The following is a 19,844-nucleotide window of genomic DNA, read 5'->3' as shown; positions in this document are numbered from 1 at the left end:
CAGTTGATTAAATTAATTATGAGTGTAGCCCTTCAATTTTTGTAGCATAAAGAAAGACCTAAATTGTTTTAAATGGTTCTTGAATAATTTAGGCTTGTGCACCATTAAAACAATTGAATTTAATTAAGTTGGACTTGTTTTAATTTCATTTTTGGCCTAAATTGATTCTAAAATAAATTTAGAATTAATTTTATGTCACACGAATAACGGAATTAAAATCCTGAGAAAAGGCACGCAAATCAAGGCAAAACACCCAAGCGCCACCAAGGATAGCCGGGCTGCTCACAAAGCCCACATGTGGCTGCCTTAGGTGCGCACAAGGGTGCTTCACCTTAAAATGTTGTTGTTGTATTGCGGCTGGGCTCGTGTATGTGTTGTTATGTGTATGGTGCATGGCGGATGGCTGCTTGCCATGCTTGTGCGTGTTGCTGGGCAGCGAGGCAGCAAGCCCCATCAAGCCAGCCACTTGCCTGCCAGCGCCAACAAGCAGCCAGCATGCGCAAGCTACTGGTGTCAGCAAGCGTGGCATGCGTTGCTGGGCATGCATGCCAGCACCTAGCACAAGCAGCCGCATCTCCCAAGTGCTGCTAGGCAGTCATGGTGCGTATCCCACGATTTTTGGGTGGGTCGATTTCTTGCTTGAATTAGGCTATCGATTTTTTGCAAATTTTTCCGTTTTAATTTATTTAATCATTTTAACGAGGCTAGGCCTCGGTTTTTCCGACTCTTGCAAAATTTTAATTTTGACATAATTTGGGTTAACCGGCTTAATTAATTGGATTAATTAAGTTGGATGCGGAATTTAGTGGGAGCTTTGTTAATTGCATGAATTAATTGCGTCTTAATCACATAAAATGTTAAACAACTTTGACTAGTTTTAATTAGGCGCGTTAATCAGATTAACCACCTAAGTTAGTTACTAGTTTACGCGTGTTATGCATTGTTACTTGTTTTTCGTTGTAAAATGCATGGGTCATTCACATATAGTGAATGGATGAATGGAATGAATATTGTTTCACAGGTTTTGTGAAAATGGCAACTAGTGGGGCCCGACTAGGATAGTAAATACGGACTGCGATCCATTATGTATTTTTGTAAATCTAAATACGGTCTGCGTACCGTTGCGTATTTTTGTACCTTAATATTTAGATTATTCCTAGTTATAGTAGCTAGTAGATGCTTAGTTGGCAGAGATGTCTCGAAGACGGCGTCTCTAAGAAGGCAAGCCAAAGAAGTTGCATCGGAGACCCTTGAAGATTTGAAGACTCAAGGGGTCATGCTAGTTGCCAAATGCATCTTATACTTATGATTTATATATATTGTTTTTATATATGTGAATGATATGTTAGGTGCATGTTTAGGATTTCAAATGTTGCGATGATTAATTGAGTTCACTTAAATCAACCAACATAGAAACCCTAGGTCCCTAAAATATTGAGCTAAAATATGCCATTCCAAGAACAACACTTACCGAACTAATGCGCGTATGTGATGGGCTACGCCAAAGCGAGGAATCACTACTTCCCTAGGAACATAAGGTATATTAAGTATACAAGTTGTCTTGGTTAAGCTCAACGATATCAGTAAGGAGTCCTTAAATGTCGCGGCAATGGAGATAAAATGTCAAGGAAACATAAGATGCGACGTTTTATCGAATCAAGAGTAGCTTGGAGCTATTAGCAATTGGATTGCTTACCCTAAAATATTAAGTGTTAAGACAAGCCAAAGCATGCTTAATCACTTTTTGATTTTTGAGATCTTGGAATCATTTTATTCTCGCCTAAAAGGGACTAATGTTAATGCGTGGATAAAATGCTCAATAAGATTGAAAATTTGCATGAACGCTTTAAATTTCAAACTTATTAACTTGAAGAATGGTTATACTTTGCACTTATATTTGTAGAATTCTAAATCAAATTATATTGTTTTCAATGATTGGTAAAGGATATCTTTTGAGAATGGTTCTCAAAGAATGGAAAGGCATTTCTAAAATACAACCTCTCATAATTGACTTTTATGACTTAAGTTCGAAAGGACGGTTGGACATCATGTATTCAAAATACTAGGTAGTTTTGATGAACATGAAATATTGAGTTGAAAAACTCAAATTGTCAACAGTTGACAACCAACATATCTTTTCACTTCATACACTAATGAGTAGGACTCATTGATGTAGCAATTCAAGTACAAATTGAAGGAAAAGATGGAACTTTGTTTCATGGGGCATTAGATGCTTAATTATGCCTAATAAAGTGTAAAAATCAAGGCACTTAAAGAAATGGTTCTTACAGTTATGAGATGGCGTATGATAAGAAATATAGGAAACAAGGAACAAAGGAAAGGAATAAGATTCCTATTCTACCCATGAGTTCATGTTATTATGGTCAACTTAGCAATTCGTTATCTTCATAATTAAATATTGGATACTGCTTGAGTGTTCCACTTTGAAAGTGACCTCAAACCATTGAGGACAAGCTAAGTTATTGACTTACAAGCTTAGAATGAAGCAAGTAGTGCTACATCAGTTGTAAGGTCACTTGTTTTGTTTAAAGTCCTTTTGAGCCAAGGCTGGAACGAATAATGGTTATTGTGTTCCATAATCAGCAAACGATCCGTTTACACACGGAAATACTCATATTCAATAAAAGAGCAATAGTTCCGGGTTTTATTTGAATGGCACGGTTGTCTAACCCATGAGTCAAGAATGCTTGATTTTAAACAAACATTTCCCTGACATGAAAACTCAAAAGCTCAAGTCATGAACATGATTTGTGTTCCAAACATCTTTAGCAATGTCACAACGACAAAACATACTCAAGGCTCTATTAGATAGACTCTTGATAGTTGATCGATTCGGAATTGTTCTAAGACAAGCAAGTCTTACTTGTTGAAATCGACAAAGAAAGGAGCTATTGTGTTTGGCATAGACAATTGACTCCAAAAGCTAAAGAGGATTCCATTACTTCAACGTCTCACAAGAATTTGAAAGAATGTGGCTACATTCATCAAATGTGAACAAACTGGACCTTGAGTAGCTCAAATGTTCAGTGAAGTGTAGAATCGACTTGGCAAGATATCAAAACTTCTAGATTAGATCGAGTGATGTTTGCTTGAGCCAAGAGTGATCGTATCAAACTTATGAAATTGAAATTTCATAATGAGCTCCACAAAGAATATAGTATGTCTTAACGGAGATCTCGATGCCATTTGGAAATGACTCGAATGATGATGGATCACATCCCTTCCTATAAAGTTCTTAAAGATTTGCACAAATGACTAGTGTTACTCTAAACACTAAACAAAAGTGTCGAAACTAAGAAAGGACACCATATTCAGTTATGGATAGAAATAGTTTCCAGCGTCTTTTCAAGTATATGTCTAGGGCTCTTAGCTCAGTGGAAGTTCATTAATTCAGTGGGAGCTAAGTGGCTCAATAAGGGCTAAGGTAGCTCGAGAAGGAGCTAATTGTTTGTTTCACAACGAACTTTTACCCAAAGACAATATACATGTCTCATTGTAAGTATTCAAGTGAGACTACGGGCATTACCTCCATAACCTAATTGAGAACATAGTATTTGTTGCTCTAAATGGTGTCTTTCTGGAAAGTAACACATTTCCAAAACGACAAGTGGGAGGAAAATGAACTCGATGACCATCGAGATTAGCAACAAACTAGAACTGAGAATCTCCAAAGACTTTAGAAGGGCTTCATGAGAATGATTGATCAAGAATACTAAAAGGACTTTACAAGTGCCTTAAATGAGAATTCAATACTCACAAAACTTTAGAAGTAGTGGAGTAAGATTAATATAATCAAAGGGCTTTAAAAGCACCTTGAAACTCAGTGTTTGATGCAATTACCCCGTATAGGTATAGAATTCACCAAAGGCTTGGATTGAATCCTATAAATTTCTATTAAGTTAGAAATAAACCTAAGACTTACAAGCATACTATTCACCATTGGATGGTGAGGGAATAGTGTCTTGTAAATTAGCTACGACAAATCCAAATTCCGAATAATGGTTAGAGGCCATAAAATCCGAAATAGACACCATGTTTGTAAATCATGTTTGGAACTTGATTCATTTGCATAAAGGGCGACAGACCCATCAATCGCAAAATAAGTTTTCAAGGAGAAAACAGACAAATGTGGAAATGCATAAGCATACAAAGATAGATTGGTTGAAAAGGATAAAATTAATTCACGTCGTTGATTTTAATATAAACCTACTCACTAATCGGAACTCTTAAGTCTTTTCGTGATTGTTCTAGCAAAATTGCGCATATGAAATTGATGAGTGACATTTATGTCACTCTTAGGGGTAGTATTTAGATCTTTTTCCTCCTATTTTTCTTAGGTTTTTCCACCTCATTTATCCTCTTATGGCTTCTTTATGTTTTGATGAAAAGTAATGCTTATTTGCGCTTGTTTTGATAATCTTTATGCATTATTTTATCATCCCCATGCTCTCGTGAACTTTGCTATCTTTTGCAGGTTCCATGGCGGTCCTATGCACGGTGGGAGGCCCCTTGGCCAAGTATGGAGCCATGAACAAAGGCAAGAGGAGCAAAAGGGAAGGAGAGGAAGCAAGAAAAGGAAGTGCAAGAGGAGGTGTGGCCGAACCTCTTAAAGGTTCGGTCGAACCTAGGTGTGGTCAAACTTTTGAAAAGTTTGACCGAACCAAAAAGGTGCAAAGAAGGCAGTATCAAACCAGTTTTCAGCAATTTTGCAGGAGAGGTCGAACCTCAAAAGTTCGACCAAACAAGGATCAGGGAGGTTCGACCGAACCTACCCAGAGTCCGACCAAACCTACCCTGAGTGCGACCGAACCTACCCAGAGTTCGGACGGACCTTTTCCCGATCTCAACCAATTTTGTACGGACTATCTAAGGTCCTTTTTAGATCGTTTTTGTGGGAGAAGAAAAACAGTAGAATAGTTTTCAGCAAAAACTCTCTTAGTTAGCACCTTAGTTCATTAAATTAGTTGATGATCTAGTTTGGAAACTCAAAAACCTAATCATTGTAGAAGCAAACTTCAAGGGTTATTCTCATATTTTCAGCATTTATTCAACATTTTTGAAGCTTCATTTTAGTAACTTTTCTCCTTCCACTTTACTTGGTTTCTTATTTATTTTGTTGTACCTTGTTATTTGAATCCCTTTTAGTTCTTTGATGATTGTTGTTGAATGTTAGTTCTATATGTAGCAAGTTACTATTCCAAGTTTGTTAAGCAAGATAGAACCCTAAATTTTGATGTTGTGCTTTTCAATATGATGTGTGAGTAGTTCCTTAGCTAAGAGTTGGGTGAAACCCAACCTAATGGTGATTATGTGAGTTTGGGAGTGATTTTGATGATGGATTGTGATTAACATGGATTATATGGGATTGCTTGTTAGGTCTTCATGATAGGAGTAATTAACCTAGATTATTAAATTGATGGCATGAAATGTTTAGTTCGACATGGAAGTGTGGGTTGAATGTTTCATTACCTATTGCAATATGATTATGTATCTTTTGTTGCTAAGTTAATGAGGGATCTAAGCTTAGTGATTTGAGTTGTTTTCATATCGTTTGAAGTTGGTCTTGCATGTGGTCTTTGCTATTCCATTATCCTTGCTCCTCCCTATTTGCCTAATTGTTATTGGTTGATTGAATCCCATTCCCTAGTGTTTTAATTTCTTGAATTCAATCCTTAGTTGTAGGTTGTTAGTTAATCACCACTTATACCTTGATTTCGATTTAGCTTGAGCGTTAAGATTATTTAGCAATTGATTCCTGTTCTCCGTGGACCGAACCCTTGCTTGCCATTATACTTGTTTGAGTGAGGTGTTTGTTATAAATGTGTTTGACCTAGCCTAGATTGTGCGACCGATCTAGTGCTTGTCAAAATGGCGCCGTTGCCGGGGACGGTGTTGTTGATTGCTATTTGATTGCTTGAGTCTAATTCATTATGAAAAAAAACGCACAAAAAGAGTTGTTTTCCTCTTTTTGGCTACGCTTGTAGCCTTGCTACTAATTGTGTTTGTTGAGTGCGTATGCGTAGGACTCAACATCGTGAGTTGGTGCCTTACGATCCCGAAATTTAGCAAACCTTTAGAAGAAGAAGGAGATCTTGTTCGCGGTCCTCCACTTCCCCAAGAAGAGAGTCCAACCTAGAACCACAAAGAAATCCAATAGGTGACAACCCACCACCACCACCTCCAAGACCTTTGAAGGAGATGGGAACTCCGGGAGCTTATAGAGATTTAAGTGGGATTGCTCCCCCAAACACCCCAGCCAATGACTTCGAGATTAGGCCCGCAATGATAAATTTGATTGAGAGGAGACAATTTAGTGGAGCAAAACACGAGAGCCCTCTTGCACATTTGAACGAGTTTGAGAAATATTGCAACACGATCAAAGTGAATGGGGTCACTCAAGAGTTTGTGAGACTAAAACTATTTCCTTTCTCCATAATAGGAAGGGCTCTCGAATGGCTTGAAAAGGAGGTGAGACCCAATTCTTTGAGGACTTGGGATGAGGTCACCACGGCTTTCTTAGGGAGATTTTACTCTCAAAAGAAAACGGCCGAGGCAAGAGCTCTAATTCAAGGTTTTCGGCAAAGGGATAGTGAGACTATCTATGAATCTTGGGAGAGGTACAAGGAGTACCAAAGAGAGTTCCCTCACCATGGAATCCCAACATACCAAGTTTTACAAATCTTCTACGGAGGCTTGAGTCCCCAAGGCAAAACAAGCTTGGATGCGGGAGCCGGTGGGCCAATCATGAATAAAACCGAAGATCAAGTGATTGAGATCATTGAAGATGTGGTAAGGCACCACATGGATTGGCAAGAAAATGAAAGAGAATCCATAATCAAGAGTGGGGGGGCGGCCTATTCGGTAGATCACCTCAATGCTATAAACAACTTGACATCCCAAATTACAAATCTTGGAAAGGAGATGTCATCGATCAAAGCTAAGCTTGAGTCCTCTACTTTGCGCCAAGATCTTCCCTCCCAATCTAAGGGGAGAGGTATGAGCTCTAACCCTTCTACTTCTACATCTAATAACATGCCCAGTGGATGCTTGTTTTGTGATAATTGTGGGTCTTATGACCATGATACATCTTCTTGTAATTTTGATTCTCAATCCCAACCCCTTAATGACGATGGTATTGAGTATGAAAATGAACATGTCAATGCCTTATCTTATGATAATAGAACTAGGAATGACAACCAACGATACTTACCACCCAATCAAAGAGGGCAAGGGAATAATTTCAATCAAAGAGGAAATGATTATGATTACCACAACCACAACCAATGGGGTGGTAGAAACCAAAGGGACCAAAATCCCCAAGGTAACTACAACCATCAAAGTGGTTATGGTAACCATAACCATAACAATCAAGGAAACTATGGAAATCAAGGCCAATACCACCAAGGGGGGAGTTCTAATAACCGGAATAATTGGAATAATAATGGTAATAGAGGCTTTGACAACCAAAATTCTAATTCCAATGTGAGAGGTCCTAGAACACAACAAGACAATTGTTACACTCAACCACCTCAACAAAAGTCTAGCCTAGAAGAGATGATGGAAAGCCAAGCCAAAATGTTTAATACCTTCATGGCCACTAGTGACAAGAAATTCAATGAGGTTATGACTCACAACAAAATGCTAGAAACCCAAATCTCTCAATTAGCCAATGCCATTAAAGAGGGAACTAGCACTTCTAAACTTCCACCCCAAGGGATTGACCACAAGAGACCGATGAATGCCATTTCTACTAGGAGTGGGAAGTTTTTGAAGGAGAGTGAGCCAAAGAAAACCAATGAGAAAGTGACCATGAATGAGCCCTCCCTTGAAAGTGAGTTTGAGCAAGAAGATGAGAGAAGTTGTGAAAACGAAAAAAGTGATGAAGTTGAGAAAGAAGTTGGAGTTGAAAATGAAAGAGAGTTCAAAAAGAGAAAGAGAAAGAGAAGGAACCAACACAATTGCAAAAACTTCCGTATCCTCATAAGTTTGTGAGACACAAGCTAGATGTGCAATTTGGTAAGTTCCTAGAAACCTTGAAACAAGTCCACCTCTCAATACCCTTTACCGATGCCATAAAACAAATGCCCAATTATGCTAGGTTTCTAAAGGATATTGTGAGTGGAAGGAGAAGTTGTGATGTTGTTGAGACGGTGAACCTCACCGAAAGTTGTAGTACTATCATAATGAACAAGATGCCTCCAAAGTTAGGAGATCCGGGTAACTTTTCCATTCCTTGTGCAATATATAAAATGCAAATTGATAATGCCTTGTGTGACCTTGGGGCTAGTGTTAGCCGTATTCCATATTCAGTATATCAAATACTTGAGATAGGGGAACTTCTACCTACTAACATTACCTTAAAATTGGCCGATCGGTCCATTAAATTTCCAAAGGGTAAGGTAGAGGATGTTCCTCTAAGGGTGGGAAAGTTTGTAATTCCGGTGGACTTTGTTGTTTTGGAAATGGATGAAGATATTAACATTCCAATAATTCTAGGACGACCTTTTCTTGCTACTTCGGGTGCTTTAATTGATGTTAAAAGTGCTAAAATTACACTAACAGTAGGAGATGAGGTGATAGAATTTGACTTGAATGAAAGTATGAAATATCCAAGCTCAACTTTGGAAAATTGTATGATGATTGATGCTATTGATTATATTGTGAATACTATGCATGAGCACTTGCTCACTTCTAACAATGCCCTTGAGAATGTTTTATTGAACAAAGAAAAGATAGGGGAACAAAGCAAGGGGATGACATTGTATGAAGAGGTGCTTGAAGGAAGTGTGGAAGGAAGTATTGAGCAAGTATGCATGGGAATCACAACCAAAAATGCATTGGAGGTAGCCACTACAAGAGAAGGTAAGGGTGTTCCGATGGTAGAGCTCAAACCTCTACCATCACACCTAAGGTATGAGTTTCTTGGTCCAAATTCAACTTACCCCGTTATTGTAAATTCTTGTTTGAATGAGTTCCAAACTCAAATGTTATGTGGTGTATTGAGAGATCACCAAGGTGCTTTAGGCTATACCATTGATAACCTCAAAGGTATTAGTCCCGCTTTATGTATGCACCACATAACACTTGAGGAGAGTGCCAAGCCTTCCATTGAAAGGCAAAGGAAACTCAATCCTCAAATGGGGGAGGTGGTGAAGAAAGAAATCACCAAACTCCTTGATGCGGGCATCATCTTCCCCATTTCGAGTTCTAGATGGGTTTCCCTCGTTCATGTGGTCCCTAAGGGAGGAATGACCGTAGTTGAAAATTAGAATGGTGAGTTCATTTCAAATAGAACGGTAACCGGTTGGAGGATGTGTATAGACTATAGACGTCTAAATGCATCCACCAAAAAGGATCACTTTCCCCTCCCTTTTATTGACCAAATGCTTGAGAGACTAACAAGGCACAAGTACTATTGTTTTCTTGACGGTTATTCGGGTTTCTTTCAAATCCCTATAAATCCGGATGACCAAGAGAAGACGACTTTTACTTGTCCATATGGTACTTTTGCATACAGGAGGATGCCTTTTGGACTTTGCAATGCACCGAGGACTTTTCAAAGATGTATGATGAGCATTTTTGGTGATATGCTTGAAGCGGAAATGGAAGTGTTCATGGACGATTTTTCAGTAGGAGGCCTTTCATTTGAAGATTGTTTGTCCAACTTGGGCAAATGCTTGGCTAGATGCTTAAAGGTCAACTTAGTTTTGAATTGGGAAAAATGCCATTTCATGGTAGAAGAAGGAATCGTTCTTGGGCACAAAATCTTAAACAAGGGGATTGAAGTGGACAAGGCAAAAGTAGAAGGGATAGAGAAGTTGCCACCCCCAATCAATGTAAAGGGAGTGAGATCTTTTTTGGGGCATGCGGGGTTTTATAGGAGGTTCATCAAAGATTTCTCCCTCATTGCTAGACCCCTAAATTCCCTCCTTCAAAAAGAAGCCGATTTTGTCTTTGATGAGGAATGCCTCCGCGCCTTCAACAAGTTGAAAGAAGCTTTGATCTCTTCTCTTATAGTGCAAGGGCCAAGATGGGATTTTCCCTTTAAACTTATGTGTGACGCTAGTGATGTAGCTATTGGAGGTGTGCTTGGACAAAGAGTGGAAAAGAGACTTCATGTGATCTACTATATGTCCAAGACCTTGAACGAAGCCCAACGCAACTACACCCACAACGGAAAAGGAGTTTCTTGTCGTGGTTCATGCTTTTGAGAAGTTTTGGAACTACCTCATTGGTTCCAAAACTATTGTCTACACCGATCATGCGGCTATTAGGTACCTTGTGGCAAAGAAAGAGTCCAAGCCTCGTCTTCTTCGTTGGGTGCTATCACTTCAACAATTCGATGTAGAGATTCGGGACAAAAAGGGGGCCGAAAATGTGGTTGCAGATCATCTATCCCGGTTAGAGAACGTGCAAGCCTATGATGATGGGGCTCCCATTTGCGATGAATTGAAGGATGATGTGCTCTACGTATTGAATGAATAAGATCTTCCTTGGTTCGCCGACTTGGTGAATTATTTGGCATATGGGGAATTTCCTCCCGATTCCTCCAAAAACCAAAGGAAGAATCTCAAAAGAGATGCAAGACACTATATATGGGATGACCCCATTCTCTACAAGAGAGGAGTAGATGGTTTACTCCGTAGATGTGTCCCGGATGAAGAAATGCAAAATGTATTGAAGATGTGCCATTCCGATCCTTGTGGAGGCCACATGGGGGCCAACAAAACAGCATTGAAAGTGTTGCAAAGCGGTTTGTGGTGGCCTAATATATTCAAGGATGCTTGGGGGTTTGTAAAGACTTGTGACTCATGTCAAAGAACCGACAATATGACAAGGAGAAATGAGATGCCGCAACAACCAATTCTTGAGCTTGAAGTTTTTTATGTGTGGGGCATCGACTTTATGGGACCATTTCCCTCATCTCATGGAAATCAATACATCCTTTTGGCGGTTGATTATGTTTCTAAATGGGTTGAAGCCATTGCTTCCCCAACTAATGACCACAAGGTAGTGATGAAGATGTTCAAAAGGTGATATTTCCAAGATTTGGGATCCCTAGAGAAGTGGTTAGCGATAATGGTTCTCACTTTGTTCACAATGTTTTTCAAAGAATGTTGAGGAAGAATGGAGTTCATCAACGGTTTGGTTCGACCTATCACCCACAAACTAGTGGGCAAGCGGAGGTTTCCAATCGTCAAATCAAGGTGATTCTTGAGAAAACAGTGGCTAGAAATAGAAAAGATTGGTCGGATAAGCTAGATGATGCCCTTTGGGCCTATAGAACCGCTTTCAAAACCCCCATCGGCACTACCCCCTACCGGCATGTATATGGTAAGTCTTGTCACCTTCCGGTTGAACTTGAACATCGTGCTCAATGGGCTATCAAAAAGATTAACTTTGATTTGGCAAGTGCGGGTGAACAAAGGTGGCTAGATTTGCATGAGTTAGAGGAACTAAGGATGGATGCGTATGATTGTGCAAGCTTGTACAAAACTCGGTCAAAGGAGTGGCATCACCGGCAAATCGAAAAGAAGACCTTCAATTTTGGTGATAAGGTGTTGCTTTACAATTCAAGGATGAAACTATTTCCCGGTAAACTCATGTCTAGATGGAGTGGACCCTTCACCATAAAAAAAGGTTTTTCCCCATGGAGCCGTTAAACTCAATGATTTAGATGGATCGAGGTCATTCAAGGTCAATGGGCATCGCCTCAAGCTTTACTATGAGGATGCTCATGTTGGTCTAATTGAAGTGTTGTAATGTAATCTCATCTTTTGAGCGTGAAGTACGTCAAGCTAGTGACGTTAAAGAAGCGCTTCCGGGAGGCAACCCGAGTTTCTAACCCTCCTCTATTCTATTTGCTTGATGTTTTCTTTTCTTCTTTCACAACTTTGGATTGATGGTTTTGTGTGTATTTGGTTTGTGTTGGTATTCTTGTTGTCTTGCCTTAAAAAGGAATGCATTTTCCATGTACCTTAGGCATGATTGTGTGGTATTCTAGTGTGTCTTGAGAGGAAGTTTTGTGCAAATTCTCAGAATTGAGGATTTTAGGGGTGTTCGACCAAACTCCAAAAAGGTTCGGCCGAACTTTGAAAAATTTTGACCGAACCACCCAAGAGTTCGGCCGCTCCTCCCCTAGAACTCAAAATGGGCTAAAAACTGTCGGATTCTGGAAATCAGGAAGTTCGATCGAACTTTTTAAAAGTTTGGTCGAACCTATGCTAGTCCAACAGAACCCCCAGAAAGTTCGGCCGCTCCTGTTCTAGAAATCAAATTAGGCTGAAATCTGGCAGTTTCTGGAAAATCCGAAAGTTCGACCTAACTTTTTAAAAGTTTGGTCGAACTTATGATGGTCCGACCGAACGTCTTAAGGTCCAACCGAACCTTTTTCGAACTTGCCCAGAATTAATAAGCCAGAGCCGCTGCTTTCTCATTCTTACTTCATACATTCGGCTCTCTCTCTCTTCTCTTCTCCTCCTCACTCTAATACTCCATTGTCACCCCTCCTTAAACCTCAAATCTCCATAAAAATCACTCCAATCTTTTTCCCTCCTCACTTCATTAACATCCACTACTCAATTCTTACAATCTCCTCAATTTTTCCCCAATTACTAGGGTTTGAGTGACTTGAAACTTCTTGATTTCTACTTGCTTCCAATCAATTATGGTATGGTTATTCTAGCTTTTGCAAGTTCAAGTATGATTTGTGGTATAATTGAAATTGTTAGTCATGGCTTGTTTGATTTAAGTGGTTATTGGGATTTCCTTGTTGTAATTGGTTGGTTGTTGATAGTAGAACTTGTTTAATGATGAATATGCATGTATGACTTGGTTTTTCATGATTTCAATTTGTTTTCTTAAATGTGTTAATCTTTCACTAGGTTGTTCATGCTACATTTTGATTGATAAATTCTTGAGTTGGATGGAATTTTGTGACTATTACTCATTGTTCTTGGTTTGATTTTGATGAGTTTTGAGTGAATTTCATGAATTTTAGGGGACATCATGCCCAATTTCGCCTAGGTTTTCTTAGGATTTGCATTTGATTGCCATAGGATTTTTAGCTCATTCCTTGGTTTATAAGTGTCCATTAATGCCTTGAATTGTATTGTTGTTACCATCTACATCTATTTCACAACTCATGGCTTTTACTCTCATTGCATACACTTTTTATCTCGGCAAGCTTCTTGTGTCTCCTTTTGGCTTGAATCTTCCTAATGTTAATTCTTGGTGATTTTTGTAGATTCACAATGCATCTTTTTGGCAAAAGCAAGTCCAAGAGGAAGAGGACGGGTGAATCTTCATCGTCCAATTTTCCAACTTCTCCCGACTTCAATGCTCATTGCATCATCGCTCCGAACAAACACTTTTGGGATGTCTATAAGACCCTAATAGACCGTCCTATACGATCTACAAGGTTCTTCTGCGGGAACACCTTAAGAAAGCTTGGCATCATGGAAGAATCTTTTGGGATGTCTATAAGACCCTAATCGGGTTACATCGACCCTCCGATATGACCTCAATGTGTCGCATCCCCTATAATGAACAAGAATGGTGGCGGAGCATCTCCACCAAGCCCGTCTTTCGCACTAACACCGCAAAGGTCAACAACATCATCCATATTGCTTTGAGATACTTTACCCGGCTCCTTCAACATGCCATATTCTTTAAGGAAAACCTCGGCTCTATGGTGAAAGATGAGGTAGCTTGCCTTTACTTGGCCGAAAATCCTCAGCGTTTAAAGTTCAAATGCTCCACCACTTTTATCTCGAGATTGTTGGACACTCGAGATGGGCGGCTTGGTGATGAGATACACATGGGGGCATGATCACCCTCATTTCCCTTTCCTTGAATGGTGGAGCTTACAAGGACCAAATTGATTTGCTCCCCCATGTGCTCCAAAACAAAGAAGAAGAAGTCGTCGGCTACCCTCCTTATGCTCTTTCTATTGTTGCTCTCCGCAACCAACGCTTCATCAACTACACCACCCATGATCGCAAATTTATCCTCTTGGATGATAATGGAGAAGAATGGTGTGTCCTCCCGGATCCCCCTCACACTTCGGTAGACCCTTCCAACCCGCTAAGGTGGAAGATTGCGCGGAAATTCATCCCCGATGAATTAAGGAAACATCAAGTCCGCGGTGCAATCCCTCACCCTCAACCGGTCTACCAAATGGAGCATCCCATTCCCCCCCCCTAGTGGGGGAGGTGAGACATCTTCTTCTTCTTCCTCCTCTCCTTCTGATATGAGTGCCCTGCGTAGTACCCTCGATGGTATTTGTCATGATAATCAGGCTTCTATTGAACAATGGGGGTACTACGCAAGGATGAACTATGATAGTCTTGTGCAAGCGGGCGTTCAAACGCCCTATGTTAACTATCCCTACCACCCGCCTCAAGAGGGTCCGATTCCACATTGGGACCCCTATGACCCTCACAACCCCACCCCCAACACCTATGCTTATTGGGAAGGTCATATCGATCCATCCCAACGTGTTGGTACCCCACCATACAACCCTTATCGACCGGGTGGGTGTGACTACGCCTATGATCCGACAAGTCCATCAACCTCGAATCATTTTGATGGTGGTTGGGGTACACAAGGGTGGCCCTATAAGCACCTTAACCAACCCTTCCATCCATTCATGGATCGCCCCGGGTTTGATTTCATGAACCCTCCTAAGGAACGGGAGGATAGAAACCCCCAATAAGGGTTCTCTCCCTCCCTTTTTCCCCCCGAATTTTCATGCCTTTTCCTTTTGCTCGAGACATGCAAAAGACTAGCGTGGGGGAGGATGTTCCTTTTGGTTGAAGAGTACATAGGAGGGTAGTGTGGTAGGACAGTAGCTTGTGCATATGGAGAACCATCAAGGATAATGAATTTATTGTAGTTAGTGATGATTTTTGGTTGGTTATATTCTTATGATGATGATGTTATGAAGCTTCATTTGAAAAAAAAAATTTAAGTTTTTTTTCCCTCTTCTCTCTTGATCCCATAATCCAAATTCCTTAATTCAAATTTTGTAGATAGCTTTTTGTCAGTCATTTTCTTTTGTTTATAATAATAGTCTTTTTCTTTTGTTCACTAACTTTTATTTGTATAGTTGTAGTGTTTCTTTTCTTTCGGCTCACTTTTCTTATAGCTTGAAAACAGAAGCACAAAATGATGGAATAAGGAGCAACTCAAGCTCCGGAAACCTTGGTGAGATCGCAATATTTGTCTTGTGTTCTATTTCAAGCAGCATTTGGTGAGATCTTTCCCTACTTTCCTTTATTTTTCTTTGTGTGCATAGTTAGTTTAGGATGGAGTTGATTGTTCGAGGTTGTTTGCATTTGATTCCACGGAATCTGGTGATCGTTGGTATTGATGCCGAACGATCTTTGTTTGTCGATTGGGAATTATATGTTTACTAGCCTCTTATCTCTCTTGTACTCCTTGTCTTAAAAAAAAATAATATATATATATATATATATATATATATAAATGTGAAAAATGAAAAAGATTTTCCTTTTTTGTTCAAGGCAAACCACGAAAAGCTTAGTTATTTCATTTTCATTTCGAGCATAATAATGTTGACTCGTGTGTTTAAATGTTTTGCTTCTTGAGTGTTATAAGTTTGCATGCTTTAGGATTGCCATTGGTTGACTCTAGGACAAGTTCATTCTAAGGTAGTTGTTCTAGAACTCGTAAGGCCCATCGAACCCAAATTCACTTGTTTGTGGTAAGAAGGTGTTGCTCTCATTAGGAGATTTGAAGCCCTAGAGATGGTTTTTGTAACCCGATGTGAGCTTTATTGTTCAAGCCTCCAACATTACTTGTATGAGCGGCGTAGGATCCTCACCAAGGCATGCTTAGATCTAGAACTTGGCGTCTGGCTTCCGAGATCGAGACCGAACTAACCTATGAATGAAAAAGGCATTCTTCTTTCGGTGACTATTTTTGTTTTCTAGTATTAGCTTTTATTTTTATTATCTTTTGTATTTTTGGTTGCATTTTCCCTTACCATGTTGAATCTTCCCCTCCTTGATTATAGCACATTGCAAGCCCATGGCCCTTTTGTTTTACTTTCACCCTTAGAATCGTGAAGCTCTTGCCATGAAAGCTTATTGTAGTTTTGATTTGAAATTTGGAAGGGAATGGTTCTAATTGGAAAGTGAAGTAGTGATTTTGTGAATATGTGTTCAATAAAAGCAAATGTAAATCCTAGAAAAAGCCTTCCATACTGAAAAAAAAAAAACAAAAAAACAAAAAAAAAAAAAAGAGGGAAAGTTGATGAATGAAGATGTAAGAGGAAAACGAAAGCTCAAAAGTGTTTGGCAATGTAGTTCAAGTTTGTGGCAACGTAGTTTGAAAATTGGTAGATGATTGATTTTGAAAAAGAGGCTTGACCACCCTTTGCTTCATGGTTAGGCTAAGCACCAATTTCCAAATTTTTCCACACCCTTACCCCCTAGCGAACGTTACAACCCTTTTAATGCCCTTTTGACCTAGGTTGGTTGAGTCACTAGTCGGTGGAGGGAGCTGGATCTCAAGCATATGGAGAAGGCATGACTTGGTGAGATGTCGAGTTCCTCTATTTTGCAGTGTTTTATCTTTGTTCCGGCTCCTTCGAGGAGTCACTTGATGCTATCTCCAAGGGAGGATTTGAATTTAGATGAGGGAACGCGGTAAGATGGTATGGAATGCAGGGGGAGTGGTGCATGTTTGAGTTCTCTATGCTTAGCATGACTTATCCTTCAATCAACCTTTGGCATCCCCTTGCATGCTCACTTCTACTACTTAGAAAGTTTGGCATTCATTCATGTTTGTTATCTTCAAAAGCTCGATTTGGCTATGATTTGTGTTGGATATGTTGTTTCTCTTTCCCTTGTTTTTGGTTTGTCTTGAACACAATTTTGTAAGAGTTGTGGGGTATGCTCTTTGGAAACCCTCACGAGATCACAACTCGTCCTCATCAGCGACCTTGGGGTTTAAATGGCTTGTTGCTTTTGCTAAAAGCAATTTCGGTTTTTCTTTTGTTCCTTGCTTATTTGAATAACTAAATCTTTCTCCCTTGTTCATTTTCCTTTGCTTTGCTCGAGGGCGAGCAAAGGCTTAGCGTGGGGGAGTTTGATGAGTGACATTTATGTCACTCTTAGGGGTAGTATTTAGGTCTTTTTCCTCCTATTTTTCTTAGGTTTTTCCACCTGATTTCTCCTATTATGGCTTCTTTATGTGTTGATGAAAAGTAATGCTTATTTGCGCTTGTTTTGATAATCTTTATGCATTATTTTATCATCCCCATGCTCTCGTGAACTTTGCTATCTTTTGCAGGTTCCATGGAGGTCCTATGCACGGTGGGAGGCCCCTTGGCCAAGTATGGAGCCATGAACAAAGGCAAGAGGAGCAAAAGGGAAGGAGAGGAAGCAAGAAAAGGAAGTGCAAGAGGAGGTGTGGCCGAACCTCTTAAAGGTTCGGTCGAACCTAGGTGTGGTCAAACTTTTGAAAAGTTTGACCGAACCTCCAAGGTGCAAAGAAGGCAGTGTCAAACCAGTTTTCAACAATTTTGCAGGAGAGGTCGAACCTCAAAAGTTCGACCAAACAAGGATCAGGGAGGTTCGACCGAACCTACCCAGAGTCCGACCGAACCTACCCTGAGTCCGACCGAACCTACCCAAAGTTCGGTCGGACCTTTTCCCGATCTCAGCCAATTTTGTACGGACTATTTAAGGTCCTTTTTAGATTGTTTTTGGGGGAGAAGAAAAACAGTAGAATAGTTTTCAGCAAAAACTCTCTTAGTTAGCACCTTAGTTCATTAAATTTGTTGATGATCTAGTTTGGAAACTCAAAAACCTAATCATTGTAGAAGCAAACTTCAAGGGTTATTCTCATATTTTCAGTATTTATTCAACATTTTTGAAGCTTCATTTTAGTAACTTTTCTCCTTCCACTTTACTTGGTTTCTTATTTATTTTGTTGTACCTTGTTATTTGAATCCCTTTTAGTTCTTTGATGATTGTTGTTGAATGTTAGTTCTATTTGTAGCAAGTTACTATTCCAAGTTTGTTGAGCAAGATAGAACCCTAAATTTTAATGTTGTGCTTTTCAATATGATGTGTGAGTAGTTCCTTAACTAAGGGTTGGGTGAAACCCAACCTAATGGTGATTATGTGAGTTTGGGAGTGATTTTGATGATGGATTGTGATTAAAATGGATTATATGGGATTGCTTGTTAGTTCTTCATGATAGGAGTAATTAACCTAGATTATTGAACTTGATGGCATGAATGTTTAGTTCGACATGGAAATGTGGGTTGAATGTTTCATTACCTATTGCAATATGATTATGTATCTTTTGTTGCTAAGTTAATGAGGGATCTAAGCTTAGTGATTTGAGTTGTTTTCATATCGTTTGAAGTTGGTCTTGCATGTGGTCTTTGCTATCCATTATCCTTGCTCCTCCCTATTTGCCTAATTGCTATTGGTTGAGTGAATCCCATTCCCCTAGTGTTTTAATTCCTTGAATTCAATCCTTAGTTGTAGGTTGTTAGTTAATCACCACTTATACCTTGATTTCGACTTAGCTTGAGCGTTAAGATTATTTAGCAATTGATTCCCGTTCTCCGTGGACCGAACCCTTGCTTGCCATTATACTTGTTTGAGTGAAGTGTTTGTTATAAATGTGTTTGACCTAGCCTAGATTGTGCGACCGATCTAGCGCTTGTCAGAAATACAAAAATACGAAACCGCCTTCCTAAAATTGGATTTTAGATGAGACTATGGAAATAGTCTAAGGGTTTTGTAATTCTAAATAATGCTAGATTTGAAAGCAAGCTCAAGAATCCATTGTGGGATTAAATGAAGCATTGCATGTAGGAATTGGAACATGTATTCTCATAAAGTCAATAAAAGGTTTGGCTTATGGAGAATCATAGAAATTCTTATAAACAAGAAGTTTAGTGGGAGCAAGAGTCAATCTTGTATGGTCTAACAAGAAATTTATGAACTCTATTGTGAAATAACTATCAAATGCTAAATGCTTAGATTTGAAAGGATTTTTGACAATGGACCAAGCAAAAGGCGATACTTAGTACATAGTGGGAATTAAGATCTATTGGATAGACTTAATGAAATGTTTAAACGAGTAGAGGAATTTACCGTGTTAAACATGAAGGACTTGAAAAAGGCTTTCGACCCATATGTATAAAACTAAGTAAATGTTTGAACTAAGTATAAGCTGGGCAAATACTAAGTCAAACTAGAAAGACTCTAGTAGAGACTTTCAACCGTATCACATAGCAAACAGTTTCGCAAGACTCAGTGAAACTGGATGAGCTAAAAGGTCACATGAATGGAACATATTGGGAATAATTTTGCAATTAAAACCATCATGTATGCTATGATATGGAGTCGTCACTTAACTTACATGCTTAGAGCATGAGAAGTATAAAATACCAATCAATTTAAATCTAAGTGATGAATCGTTAGATTATGATCAAGAAAAATCCAAAGTACTTTGATAAGTAAAAGGGGATAAATTCTTGACGCATGGAAACAAATGTAATTTGAGAACTGATGTTGCAAGCACATCCTTAGCAAGGATTAGATCCTTAATAAGGAAGTCGTTTATAAGCATGAGCTAGAATGCGTCGTGGCTTGAGAATGGTAACATGGACGTGTTGTATAATGTGCGGAAATTTAAGGTAAATTTCCATAATCACAAGTGATTAGGGTCTCCCAAATCATTGTGAGCCGTTCGGTATGAAATCCGAGCAAAGCACCATCAGAATGTTTACTGAAATATATGTTGAGCATATTGTTGCCTGGAAGACAATGATA

The sequence above is a fragment of the Chenopodium quinoa genome, unplaced genomic scaffold (assembly GCF_001683475.1).
Source record: "Chenopodium quinoa cultivar QQ74 unplaced genomic scaffold, ASM168347v1, whole genome shotgun sequence".
Classification (NCBI taxonomy): Eukaryota; Viridiplantae; Streptophyta; class Magnoliopsida; order Caryophyllales; family Amaranthaceae; genus Chenopodium; species Chenopodium quinoa.
Note: the sequence above shows the minus strand (reverse complement) of the source record.